At 44.8% G+C, this 14,692-nt stretch overlaps 1 protein-coding gene across 2 annotated transcripts in view; it reads right to left on the minus strand.

Moving 5' to 3' along the window:
* Nucleotides 1-14,692, minus strand: part of GPBP1L1 (GC-rich promoter binding protein 1 like 1) — a 52,746-nt gene that overhangs the window by 26,530 nt on the left and 11,524 nt on the right. The gene's annotated exons all lie outside the window — the stretch shown is intronic.

The following is a 14,692-nucleotide window of genomic DNA, read 5'->3' on the forward strand; positions in this document are numbered from 1 at the left end:
CGGAATGTCTCCCAGACATTCCTCGGAATGCCCTGAGGAACATTTGCCAGGAGCAAGCACCTCTGATTCTCACTCCCTTCTGTCCTCGGTTTAAAAGAGCTGCGTCACGGTATCCAAAAACAGGTGGGGTACCCCCAGTTCCCTAAAACAAATCTACCTACGAATCTCTTTCTCTTCTCCTTGCGGTTTCTCTTCCCATGGCACATTTTTTTTTATATGCTGCACCATAGAAGCCCCGTACTCCCATCCCAAAACCTTCTTAAAGACAACTAGAATAGCTGGGGTGGTGGTGTGGAGGCGGGAGAGGAGAGGAGAACTTTCTCATGTAAAACATAAGATTCTTTAGTCCGTAAAGGCCAAGGCTGAAAGGGGACCAATGTGGAATCTGCAAAGTTTTGAAGGCAGCAGGGCAAGGTGAACCCAGAATCCCACACTGTCGGGACAAGAGAAGCCTAGTGGCTAGAGCCCGGGCCCGGGAGTCAGAAGGTCCTGGGTTCTAATCCCGGCTCTGCCACTTGTCTGCTGGGTGACCTCAAGCAAGTCACTTCACATCTCTGGGCCTCAGTTCCCTCATCTAAAATACGGATGAAGACTGTGAGCCCTATGTGGGACGGGATCTATGTCCAATAATAATAATGGCATTTATTAAGCGCTTACTATGTGCAAAGCACTGTTCTAATCTGATTATCATGTATCCACCCCAGTGCTTAGCACAGCATCTGGCAGACAGTAAGCACTTAACAAATCATCATCATCAATCGTATTTATTGAGCGCTTACTATGTGCAGAGCACTGTACTAAGCGCTTGGGAAGTACAAATTGGCAACATCTAGAGACAGTCCCTACCCAACAGTGGGCTCACAGTCTAAAAGGGGGAGACGGAGAACAAAACCAAACATACTAACAAAATAAAATAAATAGGATAGGTATGTACAAGATATGTACAACAAATGCCACCATTATTATTATTACAAGAGGAAATCCATCAAAGCTTAAAGATAGTTTATTTGAGACCAGCGAGAGAGGGCACTTCTTAGCCCAGAGGAGAAAAAACATGAGGAATTCATTAGCAAAGGAAGTTGTGGAGGCGGAAAGTATCAACAGAAAGGGTTGGGTAACTTCATGGAAGGTAAATGCATAAGAGACCTGGAGGGAAAAGCCAGGGGGGTGTTCAAGGGGCTCAAGCAGGGTTTAGAAAAATTCAGACAACAGGCCCCTGAAGAGTTAGTAGAGGAATTAATTAAATCAGGGATGTTAGAAGACACATCAGTAATGAAGATGATGAAGTCTGATGATGATGGGAAGGAAAGAACCGTACCACTCGGCGATCCGGTGGGTGTGTAAAGAGTCAAATCCAAAATGACACTAAGGTCCCAGGTGACGGAAGAGTAGCAACACAGGAGAGGGTTGTGGGGAGACTTTGGCTCAACTGGAGTTGAGCACTGTGCTGACTCTGTTTTTCACCCAAGCGTCTAATACAGTGCTCAGCGCGGACTAAGGGCTAAATGGAAATGATTGATTGATTGACTGATACACTTGCTCCAAGGCAGTTCTGTGGGAAAGGAATGGAGGGTGGATGCTAGCAAGATTCTCAGTGGCTACTCGATTAGGAACGGAGTCTGAGGGATGCCTAATAATAATAATAATAATAATAATAATAATAATAATAATAATGTACCCATTAAGCACTTACTATGTGCCAAGCCCTGCTCTAAGCACTGGGTGACATACAAAGTAAATGGGTTGGACACGGTCCCTGTCCCACATGGGGCTCACGGTCTTAATCTCCATTTCAGAGATGTATATATGTATATATATGTATATATACCTGTATATATGTATATATGTTTGTACATATTTATTACTCCATTTATTTATTTTATTTGTACATATCTATTCTATTTATTTTATTTTGTTAGTATGTTTGGTTTTGTTCTCTGTCTCCCCCTTTTAGATTGTGAGCCCACTGTTGGGTAGGGACTATGTTGCCAATTTGTACTTCCCAAGCGCTTAGTCCAGTGCTCTGCACATAGTAAGCGCTCAACAAATACGATTGATGATGATGATGAAGTAACTGAGGTCCAGAGAAGTCAAGTGACTTGCCCAAGGGCACCCAGCAGACAAATGGCAGGGCCGGGATTAGAACCCGGGTCCTTCTGACCCGTGGGGCCGTGCTCTGCCCACTAAGCCATGCGGCTTCTTCAAAAGCAGGAAGCCGAGAGAGGCTTCGCGGTTACTCCAAATGCCAAAAGGACTGCTGGTCATCATCATCATCATCAATCGTATTTATTGAGCGCTTACTATGTGCAGAGCACTGTACTGAGTGCTTGGGAAGTACAAATCCAGTGCCTAACACTTAAGAGAGACTGCTGGTCCAGGACACCGACGTGGGGAGACTGCAATGCCGACCGAAAAACCATCCGGTGCAGATGCAGACGGCCTCTTCCTTTGTCATCAAGAATCCAGGCTTGTAGCCAGGGCCTAAAGGAGCCCAGGACGGTGCATCATCATCATCATCAATCGTATTTATTGAGCGCTTACTATGTGCAGAGCACTGCACTAAGCGCTTGGAAAGTCCAAGTTGGCAACATATTGAGACAGTCCCTACCCAACAGTGGGCTCACAGTCTAAAAGGCTTAGAACAGTGCTTTGCACATAGTAAGCGCTTAACAAATACCATCATTATTATCCCTACATGCGTACATAAGTAAATAGCAGATATATACATATGTGCTATAGCTGTGGGAGGGAGGATCAATCAATCAATCAATCGTATTTATTGAGCGCTTACTATGTGCAGAGCACTGGACTAAGCGCTTGGGAAGTACAAATTGGCATCACATAGAGACAGTCCCTACCCAACAGTGGGCTCACAGTCTAAAAGGCGGAGACAGAGAACAGAACCAAACATACCAACAAAATAAAATAAGTAGGATAGAAATGTGCAAGTAAAATAAATAAATAAATAAATAGGATTTATAAATAGGATGAATAGGATAGGGGGAGACAGAGAACAGAACCAAACATACCAACAAAATAAAATAAGTAGGATAGAAATGTACAAGTAAAATAAATAAATAAATAAATAGGATTTATAAATAGGATGAATAGGATGAATAGGATAAATAGGATGAATGAAGGGAGCGAGTCAGGGAGACGCAGAAGGGAGTGGGAGAAAGAGGCAAGGAGAGCTTAGTCAGGGAAGGCTTCTTGGATGAGACGTGCCTTCAAGAAGGAATGGAAGTATATATGTATACCTGTATATATGTTTGTACATATTTATTACTCTATTTATTTATTTATTTATTTATTTTACTTGTACATATCTATTCTATTTATTTTATTTTGTTAGTATGTTTGGTTTTGTTCTCTGTCTCCCCTTTTAGACTGTGAGCCCCCTGCTGGGTAGGGACTGTCTCTCTATATTGCCAATTTGTACTTCCCAAGCGCTTAGTACAGTGCTCTGCACATAGTAAGCGCTCAATAAATACGATTGATGATGATGATGATGATGATGATGATGAGACAGAGAACAAAACCAAACCTACTAACAAAATAAGTTGGTCCGCAGATTTTACCAGGTCACTCCAAAGTAAAAGAATGGCACTTCCCTTCCCTGTATTATGTAAACGCAGGGGAATATGGTGATCTTTGGACTGCAGAGGGGCTGTTTGGCTTCGAAGCAGCGTGGCTCAGTGGAAAGAGCCCGGGCTTTGGAGTCCGAGGTCGTGGGTTCAAATCCCGCCTCCGCCACTTGTCAGTGGTGTGACTTTGGGCAAGTCACTTCTCTGTGCCTCAGTTCCCTCATCTGGAAAATGGGGATGAAGACTGTGAGCCCCCTGTGGGACAACCTGATCACCTTGTAACCTCCCCAGCGCTCAGAAGGGCGCTTTGCACATAGTAAGCGCTTGACAAATACCAAAATTATTATTATTATGAAATACCGGCAGGTCTCTTTTTCCCCCTCTGCTACATGTTCCCCCCAATGACAAACTCCCACCACAACTCCCCCCTGCACCGTCCTCACCACCCTCACTTTTCCAGTGCTCCCTTTTCCTTGCCCTTCTCCTTTCAAGGTTTCCACGGAATATTCCAGTTCTTCTCTGGAGGGGGGAGTAAGTCCTAGGTGCCGGGCAATCGGCCTACTCAGCAGAGGGTGGAAGACAAGAGGTATTGAGATAAGCCACTAAACAAACTAAAACAGAGAGATAAGAGTTAGATGGGGGACATGGACACCTGACCGGTGGTATTTCCATTGTGAACAAAGCCAACATCTGTTGAACCCTTGCTTTCTCCCTAAGGGAAGGATATGCCAGATGAGACCTGATAAGTCAACGCCATCTCCTTCCACAGTTCACTCTGTGGAGGGGAGTAGGTGATTATTATTTTTTTTATGGTATTTGTTAAGCTCTTACTATATGCCTGGCACTGTTCTAAAAGCTGGAGTAGATATAAGCTAATCATTCATTCATTCAATCGTATTTACTGAGCGCTTACTGTGTGCAGAGCACTGTACTAAGCGCTTGGAAAGTACAATCCGGCAACACAGTCCCTACCCAACAACGCCTAATAGGAGAAGCAGCATGGCTCAGTGGAAAGAGCACGGGTTCTGGAGTCAGAGGTCATGGGTTCAAACCCCGGCTCTTCCAATTGTCAGCTGTGTGACTCTGGGCAAGTCACTTCACTTCTCTGGGCCTCAGTTCCCTCATCTGGAAGATGGGGATTAAGACTGTGAGCCCCCCGTGGGATAACCTGATCACCTTGTAACCTCCCCAGCGCTTGGAACAGTGCTTTGCACATAGTAAGTGCTTAATAAAGTGCTTTTAGACTGTGAGCCCACTGTTGTACTTGGGTTAGGGTTTGTACTTCCCAAGCGCTTAGTACAGTGCTCTGCACATAGTAAGCGCTCAATAAATACGATTGATTGATTGATTGATTGTTGGGTAGGGACTGCCCCTATATGTTGCCAATTTGTACTTCCCAAGCACTTAGTACAGTGCTCTGCACATAGTAAGTGCTCAATGAATACGATTGATGATGATGATAATAAATGCCATTATTATTATTAACAAGGATCTCCAGTGAAGGTCCACTGGTCGAATTGCTTCTGGAGTTAAGAAATTAGATTGTTCTTGCTTCACAGAGACATCCAATGGGCCTGTCACTGTATACATGTATAACTTTGTTACTCCATGACCAATCATGGTAACCCTCCACATTAAATGGGTGGGGAAATACATTCCGTGCTTCATGATCTCAGGGAACTTTTCTACAACCCTTTACTTAATAAGGTACGGCGGTCAGATTAGTCACAGGCTCTTGGAAAGCTAAAAGGCACAACACACTGGCAAGCCAAACTCTGCGACCGAAGGGACAGTCACATGTTGCCAACTTGTACTTCCCAAGCGCTTAGTACAGTGCTCTGCACACAGTAAGCGCTCAATAAATACGACTGATTGATTGATTGATAGAGTTGTGCTATCTTTGAGGCAGATTTGTAAACGGAAACAATACAGTCAGTTCTCCTGTAATGCGCCTTTTCACTATGCTGCCTGGACAGAAGGCGATCCACAGGTTGGCCCTGGTGAGGTGGGGTGTAATAAGTCAGTCACACTTATTGAGCGCTTACTGTGTGCACAGCACTGTACTAACAGCTTGGGAGAGTACAATACAACGATAAACAGACTGTGAGCCCACTGTTGGGTAGGGACTGTCTCTATATGTTGCCAATTTGTACTTCCCAAGCGCTTAGTACAGTGCTCTGCACATAGTAAGCGCTCAATAAATACGACTGATGATGATGATAAACAGACACATTCCTTGCCCACAAGGAGCTTACAGCCGAGAGGGGGTAAGTGAGGTGCACGTGGGAGGTGGTAGAAGCATAACTCCCCCTCTCCATCGCCTTTCCTCCTTCCCCTCCCCACAGCACCTGTATATATGTTTGTTTGGATTTATTACTCTATTTATTTTATTTGTACATGTTTATTCTATTTATTTTATTTTGTTAATACGTTTGGTTTTGTTCTCTGTCTCCCCCTTCTAGACCGCGAGCCCGCTGTTGAGTAGGGACCGTCTCTAGATGTTGCCAACTTGGACTTCCCAAGCGCTTAGTCCAGTGCTCTGCACACAGTAAGCGCTCAATAAATACGACTGAACGAATGAACTCCCGCATTATAGAACTGAGAGTGGGCTGTGCTCCCCGGGGAGCAGACCAGACACGGCCTCGGCCCAGAGAGAGCTGTGAATTATACACGTTGGACGGGTGGACCTCAACCTTTCCAATGCCTAATTCCAGTGACTGACGCTGAGAGTCATTTTGGCACGTTGGGAGAAGCATTAGTCGTCCGGAGAGCTGGCGGAGTTTAGTGCATTCCAGGAATGTTCTCGTCACTTATAAAGCGAGACATAAATGGTCTCCTCGTTGCCCAAGTTTACGTGAGTCCCCAGATGCCAACTGTAATAATAATAATAATGATGATAATTCTGGTATTTGTTCAGCGCTTGCTACGTGCCGGGCACTGGACTAAGCGCTGGGGCGGATACAAGCGAATCGGGTTGGACGCTGTCCCCGTCCCACGGTCTCAATCCCCGTTTGGCAGATGAGGGAACCGAGGCCCGGAGAAGTGAAGCGGCTTGCCCAGGGTCACATGGCAGAATAGTGGTGGAGCTGGGATTAGAACCCACGACCTTATGACTCCCAAGCCCGGGATCCTACTAAACTACCAGGGAGGGAAACTTTGGCTCTGAGAGAATCGGTTCACAGGCTTTTAGACCTTCTATGGGTCTGAATTCTTTATAACAATGTCCTAAATTACAATTTAAAAATCTAAAACCTTTCCGGTTTACCTTGGAGACAGGGACAATGGCAGAGCACACGCCCACAGCTGGAGACTCAGGGACCCGCATACAATACGGGGGGAAGTTGGGGTACTTCAGGGAACACTTTGAGAACAGTCTGCTTTTAATTCCATAAACTCATAAACCGAAGCAGTGTGGCTCAGTGGAAAGAGCCCGGGCTTGGGAGTCAGAGGTCATGGGTTCAAATCCCGGCTCCACCAATTGTCAGCTGTGTGACTTTCGGCAAGTCACTTAACTTCTCTATGCCTCAGTTACCTCATCTGTAAAATGGGGACAAAGACTGTGAGCACCACGGGGGACAACCTGATCATCTTGTAACCTCCCCAGTGCTTAGAACAGTGCTTGGCACATAGTAAGTGCTTAATAAATGCCATCATTATTATTATTATTATATCTGCTGCATGACCTTGGGCAAGTCACTTAACTTCTCTGAGCCTCAGTTCCCTCATCTGTAAAATGGGGATGAAGACTGTGAGCCCCCCATGGGACAACCTGATCAACTTGTAACCTCCCCAGCGCTTTGAATAGTGCTTTGCACATAGTAAGCGCTTAATAAATGCCATCATCATTATTATTATTATATCTGCTGCATGACCTTGGGCAAGTCACTTAACTTTTCTGAGCCTCAGTTCCCTCATCTGTAAAATGGGGATGAAGACTGTGAGCACCACGGGGGACAACCTGATCAACTTGTAACCTCCCCAGCACTTAGAACAGTGCTTGGCACATAGTAAGTGCTTAATAAATGCCATTATTATTATTATTATTATTATTATATCTGCTGCATGACCTTGGGCAACTCCCTTAACTTCCCTGAGCCTCAGTTCCCTCATCTGTAAAATGGGGATGAAGACTGTGAGCCCCCCATGGGACAACCTGATCACCTTGTAACCTCCCCAGCGCTTAGAATAGTGTTTTGCACATAGTAAGCGCTTAATAAATGCCATCATCATTATTATCATTATATCTGCTGCATGACCTTGGGCAAGTCACTTAACTTTTCTAAGCCTCAGTTCCCTCATCTGTAAAACGGGGATGAAGACTGTGAGCACCACGGGGGACAACCTGATCACCTTGTAACCTCCCCAGCACTTAGAACAGTGCTTGGCACATAGTAAGCGCTTAACAAATGCCATTATTATTATTATATCTTCTGCGTGACTTTGGGCAAGTCACTTAACTTCTCTGAGCCTCAGTTCCCTCATCTGTAAAACGGGGATGAAGACTGTGAGCACCACGGGGGACAACCTGATCACCTTGTAACCTCCCCTGCACTTAGAATGGTGCTGGGCACATAGTAAGCATTTAACAAATGCCATTATTATTATTATAAACGAAAGAAGCTGTGTGGGCTAGTCGATAGAGCATGGGCTTGGGGGTCATTAGGACCTGGTTCTCATCCTGTCTCCACCAAATGTATGCTGTGTGATCTTGGGACAAGTCACTTCACTGGGCCTCGGTTCCCTCATCTGTAAAATGGGGATTAAGACTGCGAGCCCTTTGTAGGACAGGGACTGTGCCCAACCCAATTTGCTTGTATCTACCCCAGCACTTCGAACAGTGCCTGGAAACACAGTAGGCACTTGACAAATATTATCATTATTATTATGTTATTATTAAATGTTTGTACAAATTCGTCCACTTAATTACAGACGCTTGTTTATAAAAAAACACAGAACTCTCAACGATCGGTCCCTGGTTCCCCTTCAGACAGGGTTATAATTTTCAAAACGTGGTTACCGATACACGCTCTAAACCTAAAACCAGCCGAAAGGAGCAAATCCTAACGGTCACTGGGTCGCTTGCAGCCCAGTCAGTAAAAAAGAAGGATTATTTGGACATTCCCTTCCGCGAGTCTTATGTTACCAGTAAGTGTTTGACAAGAACTGCATATTAGACATAAAAAGAAAGCTTTCTTTTCAAAGCACACTTGGAGACAGATGGCAGCTTACATTACCTTTCACAATACACGCTCATGACTCAGTGCTCCAAGAATTATGTCCCACAAGGACTGCAGGAATTCCAGAATGTTATGGAGAATGGACAGAACTCCTAGAAATCTATTCTAAACACATACTACTCAAAGGACACTGCAACACACCCTGGAAACGCTCAAGAAAACCCATTAATCCATCCCCCGACAAATATGTAGAAACCATTTCGGCTTGGCCAAAATGAAAATTCGCTTCACAAATACGAACGAGAACGTGCTGGGTTCGGATCAAAAGATGTATTAAAGCATCGGAAAGCTTAACCCTGACGGCCTGCTGAGTTTTAAGACTTTCAAATCAATTCACATTCGACTTGTAAGGGTCAAATGACTTTGGAATTCTCCTTTTTGCATGTCAGAGCAATATCTCAAACCCCACTAAGTTTTTTTTTGGGGGGGGGGAGGTTTGTTTTGTTTCCTCCACCAAGCAAAATATGTTCATATGGTAGATCGAAAGGAACAGTACCCACAACACTCAAAGCAAACAGCTTAGTAAAAAGACCGGAGCTCTTACCAAAACTTTTAGCTTCAGTGACTCTTAAGGCCAGATCCTGTCCTTCAATAAGTAGGGTATTTTACCTTCACTCCAGAAAGAAAAGCAACTGAGTTTCCTGACTGACTTCCCTTTTTGCGTGGCAGAGCCCACGAGGTAAAATTCCAAGTGTGTTTCGCTCTCATGTATATTACTGAAAATTTCCTCTCAAGAGTCTAAAAGATTACACAAGGGCTCAATGAAAGTTTTCTATATTTTCATATTGTGGATGGGAAAAGTAGCACAGAAAGGCTTTGAAAGAAAAAAAAAACCCTCCATTTCTGAGTAAAGGACAGCTCTGTGGGAACACTTTGTGGCTCCCAGGCCTTTTTGAGAAGTCACAGAGTAGAAAAGATTTAGCAGGAGGGTGAACAGGGGGTCACCTGACGGGGAAATACAGGTTACTCCCTTACATTAGAGGTTCTTCGAAGGCAAGTTGCCAGCGATAGTGAGTGCATAACCTTTGGGGAAAGGAGACTCGAAGGGAAGCACACAGATGATTTTGCTGAAGCCCCTTTGGGGATCTTGAAATGGCTCATTATTTAGGGCAAATATGAGAGTTCTTGGGTGCAACTGCAGTTGTTTCTGGCCATAAGAATTGGGTAAGCAAGTTGATTTAGAAAAGGGAACAAACTTGTCCTATTAAAACTGCGTGAATTCCAAAACTTCACGTAGCCATAGTTTCTTTTACACCTGATCTTCCATTAAGGTAAAGCGGAGGGTGGGGCAGAAACAAAGCAAACTTATCCTCTTTATCCTCTGTAGTCTAGTAGCTCTGGAATATTTTATCGGCAGGGGGTAGTATATTGACAAAGTAATATAGTTTCCAACTAGAAAAGCACAAATACAGTTCCGTTAGTACATGAATTAACATTTAAGTGAATGTTAAAGGACTCTGTAACCTGATTACCATTTTGTTAATGTTTTGGTTTGTTGTCTGCTTCCCCCCTCTAGACTGTGAGCCCGTTGTTGGGTAGGGACCGTCTCTATATGTTGCCGACTTGGACTTCCCAAGCGCTTAGCACAGTGCTCTGCACACAGTAAGCGCTCAATAAATACGACTGAATGAATGAATATCCCGGAGTAACTCAGAAGGAGAGTCCCACTTTGCTTAAACTGGTGTACAACCCGCCTCTGGAGAAGGATATCTTAAAAATTAAATATGATTACCGCTAACTCCATACAGAAGCTCGCTGTGGGTAGGGAATGTGCCTGTTTATTGTTATACTGTATTCTCCCAAGCACATGGTAGAGTGCTCTGCATGCAGCGCTCAATCAATACGACCGACTGAATGGAGATGATCAGAAAGATTTAAAAAACCCCCCACAAGAGCCTGAAAGTTTGGCTCGGGCTTTTTCCAAAGACAGAATAATAATAATGATGGGATCTGTTAAGTGCTTACTGTGTGCAGAGCACTGTTCTAAACGCTGGGGTAGATACAGGTTGAGTATCTGAGCAGCGTGGCACAGTGGAAAGAGCCCGGGCTTTGGAGTCAGAGGTCATGGGTTCATATCCCAGCTCCACCCTTTGTCAGCTGTGTGACTTTGGGCCAGTCACTTCACTTCTCTGTGCCTCAGTTCCCTCATCTGGAAAATGGGGATGAAGACTGTGAGCCCCACAGGGGACAACCTGATCACCTTGTAACTTCCCCAGCGCTTAGAACAGTGCTTTGCACACAGTAAGTGCTTAATAAATGCCATAATCATTCTTATTATTATTATTATTACGTGGGGCTCACAGTCTTAATCCCCATTTTACAGATGAGGTAACTGAGGCCCAGAAAAGTTAAGTGGCTTGCCCAAGGTCACACAGCTGACAGTGGCAGAGCCAGGATTCCAACTCCCAAGCCCGGGCTCTTTCCACTGAGCCACGCTGCTTCTCTAAGAGAGAAGCCACCTAGTTGTGTTTGAAGGTTCAGGGGAAATGTAAACGTGTTCCTGTTCGGATGTCGGAATAACCGTCTGCAGCTCTGACCTCCAGGCTCCAGAGTGGGGGGATGATACAGGACGTGGCCGCTGAGGGGGGGGAATTGCAGGGGTCAGGTCCCAAAGGAAAACTCCAACCCCTCCTCAGAAACCATCAACATTCCACATACCCGCAATTCCAATGGAAGGGAAAAGCTACGAGCTAAGGGAAAACAGCTCACCAGAAATTCTAGGTTCTTAGTACCGTCCTAGCTGAATGCTCTACTTTCAGAACCTCAGGGGTTTAATCCGTTTCTCATTAAGACTCAGCAGAAACTGGAACCGGCTGGTACGGCCGCCTTCCTTCAACGCTACCTGGCAGAGGTGATCGCCGCCTCAATTCTGTCCCTTCCCACCAAATCCGCCACGGAAAGGCACTCGCTTAAAAACCGGTTGCGCCAATGGGAGACTGGTCCTGACTGGCCACTTCTCTGTGCCCTTTCCATCAGTCAGTTCTTACAAACGGCACCTCAGAGGTAAGTACATTAAGGTGACTCACTTCCAACAAAAGCCTTCAGAAAGTTTAAGAAATGCAAAGTTCTCCTTGTGACGCCTACCTATTAAGTGATGAAACTCAGGAGGTCCAGTGACTGAACACATTACACGTGTGTAATATCAAATTGTTAACTCTGTGCATTTTTAATGCTCTCATGTTATAAGAATGACGATGGTCTTCTAAGGCCCAGGGTAGATGTACGGTAATCAGATGGGACATACTATTTTGTTAGTATGTTTGGTTTTGTTCTCTGTCTCCCCCTTTTAGACTGTGAGCCCACTGTTGGGTAGGGACTGTCTCTATATGTTGCCAATTTGTACTTCCCAAGCGCTTAGTACAGTGCTCTGCACATAGTGAGCGCTCAATAAATACGATTGATGATGATGATGATGACACGCTCCCAAGTTCCTTCTGCAGCTCAAGGCCTGAGAGGAAGACCAGGTGTTCTGTGCCCATTTTCTAGACGAGGAAACTGATGCACAGAACAAGAGTCCAGGTCCTCTAACTCCCAGCCAGGTGCTCTTTCCGCTACTAGACTGTAAGCTCCTCGTGGGCAAGTAATATAGCTACCATATTGTACTCTCCCAAGCACTTAGTAAAGCGCTCTGTCCAGAGAAAGCGCTCAACGATTTATCTGACCGATCGGCTACAATGTCATTATGACCCAACGGGAGAGTTTTAAAAAATTCCTTAAAGCACATCATCTTAAAACTTCTATCCCTCTACCAATTTAGCTTCTCTCCAGAAACAAACAAGCTGTAGTAACCAGATTACATACCACTTTTTCCTTACTATTATCTCAGCCTCTGATGTCTCTCTTCTAAAGCGGATTTTTTATTTTGAAAACAATTGATCCAAAAGATGGTTGATCCGGTTTTCTCAGGCCCCAGCATTCATTTCTATCCAAAAACTACTTCTGCTCGTAACAAACACATGGAGAAAGAGGATCGGTCCCGTCACAGTGACCGTAATGTATAATCATAAACTAATGCCCCAAGCCAACTGCGTGGGAGCAAGAAAGCATCTGGGAAAAAAAAATAGGTCACTAGTATGAAATAAGGCTAAATGAAAGGAAACAACCGAGGCACATCACACACAAACTGATCAAGTATCCAGATCATCCTCATAGGAGAATGTTCAATCGTATTTACTGAGTGCTTACTGTGTGCAAAGCACTGAACTAAGGGCTTGGGGGAGTACAGTATAACAACAGACACGTTCCTGCCCACGACGCGCTCACAGTCTCAGGGAGAACGTGGGTATATTTTTAAAGAGAACATCACCCAAGCACCTGTAGAGGCCTGTGTTACCTCCCTGGACATTTTTAAAGCACTCTCAATAAATGCTTTCAAAGGCGATGAAGACTGAGCACCGGAAAAGGTCGTTATTCCACCCAAATAAGGCTGCAGGCCACTTGATTACTCACAGAAAATATGTGGAGTATCCGGAGCACATTGTTTCCCAATGTTCCTCAGCAGCAAGTTGGCTTTCTTGCTCACCTTCTCCTGAGCTGAAGTACCCAAAGTGGCTCTCTTTCAGCCTCCACTTCCTACCCCCAGCTCCCCTACTTGGGCCCACGTTTTAGAAGATGTGAGTGGCATGGACAAGGAGACAGATTCCCGGGTGGAAAAACAAAATCATAAGGGAATCTCCAAGACACAACTTCCTAAGCACCTGTAAAAATCTTAAATCCTAATTTAGTACTATCCCAGGAAAGTAATCACCTTGAATAATGGAATGCTTTGTTTGACTACTGAAGTACTAATATTTATTAAGCGCTAACTGGGTGTAGAACATTGTACTCGGCGCTGGGAAAGAGTACGCGGGTGGGAACAAGACACGGACCCTGTCCCTCGAGGGACTCGCAATCTGAACTACATATTTACCGGGTCCAGAAAAATGATACAATCATTCCTCAAACTACCTCGTCCAAACCACCGCAGGTCATGTGGATTAATACCAGCAGTACCAGGTTTTCTGGTCTTCCCCTCCTCCATACGATTAACTCGCCACCACCACCACAACAGAAAAAACCCCTGTTCGGAAAGTCTGCCCTGAAATGGGATCTCTGTCTCTGTTTATCAAGCGCTTAGTACAGTGCTCTGCACATAGTAAGCGCTCAATAAATACGATTGATGACGATTGATTGATGATGATCCTATCTGAAGTCACAGCGCTTTAATTATTATTATGATGATGATCAAAAGCCATCTAGGGGCACCAAGTATGAATTCAGAAGTAAGGTGATTTTTATTTCTCAGAGCTTTCTATTATTACAAATCCAAGTGGAAAGAGCCCGGGCTTCGGAGTCAGAGCTCATGGGTTCAAATCCCGACTCCGCCATTTGTCAGCTGTGTGACTTTGGGCAAGTCACTTAGCTTCTCTGTGCCTCAGTTACCTCATCTGTAAGATGGGGATTAAGACTGTGAGGCCCCCGTGGGACAACCTGATCGCCTTGTAACCTCCCCAGCGCTTAGAACAGTGCTTTGCACATAGTAAGCACTTAATAAGTGCCATTATTATTATTATTATTTAAAGGAAGGCATAATTTACTCCGGCAAAAGTAGCTATAAGAGAGAAAAAAAGGCTGCGAATGAGGACCTGGCAACCAATCCCTCAAAAGCAGAGTACACCTCCAAATAGCCTCTAGACTGTAAGCTGGTTGTGGGCGTGGAATGTGCCTGTGGTGTTATCTTGTACTCTCCCAAGCGATTAGAATAGCGCTCTGCACACTGTAAGCACTCAATCAGTATGGTTGATGGATTGATTGATCTACTTACTGATACAAGCCTCACTGGAGGTCACACAAGGCTTGATCGGAGGGTGAGGTTCTCGTCCACACTGCTTC

This window comes from Tachyglossus aculeatus, chromosome 18 (assembly GCF_015852505.1).
Source record: "Tachyglossus aculeatus isolate mTacAcu1 chromosome 18, mTacAcu1.pri, whole genome shotgun sequence".
NCBI classification, from domain to species: Eukaryota; Metazoa; Chordata; class Mammalia; order Monotremata; family Tachyglossidae; genus Tachyglossus; species Tachyglossus aculeatus.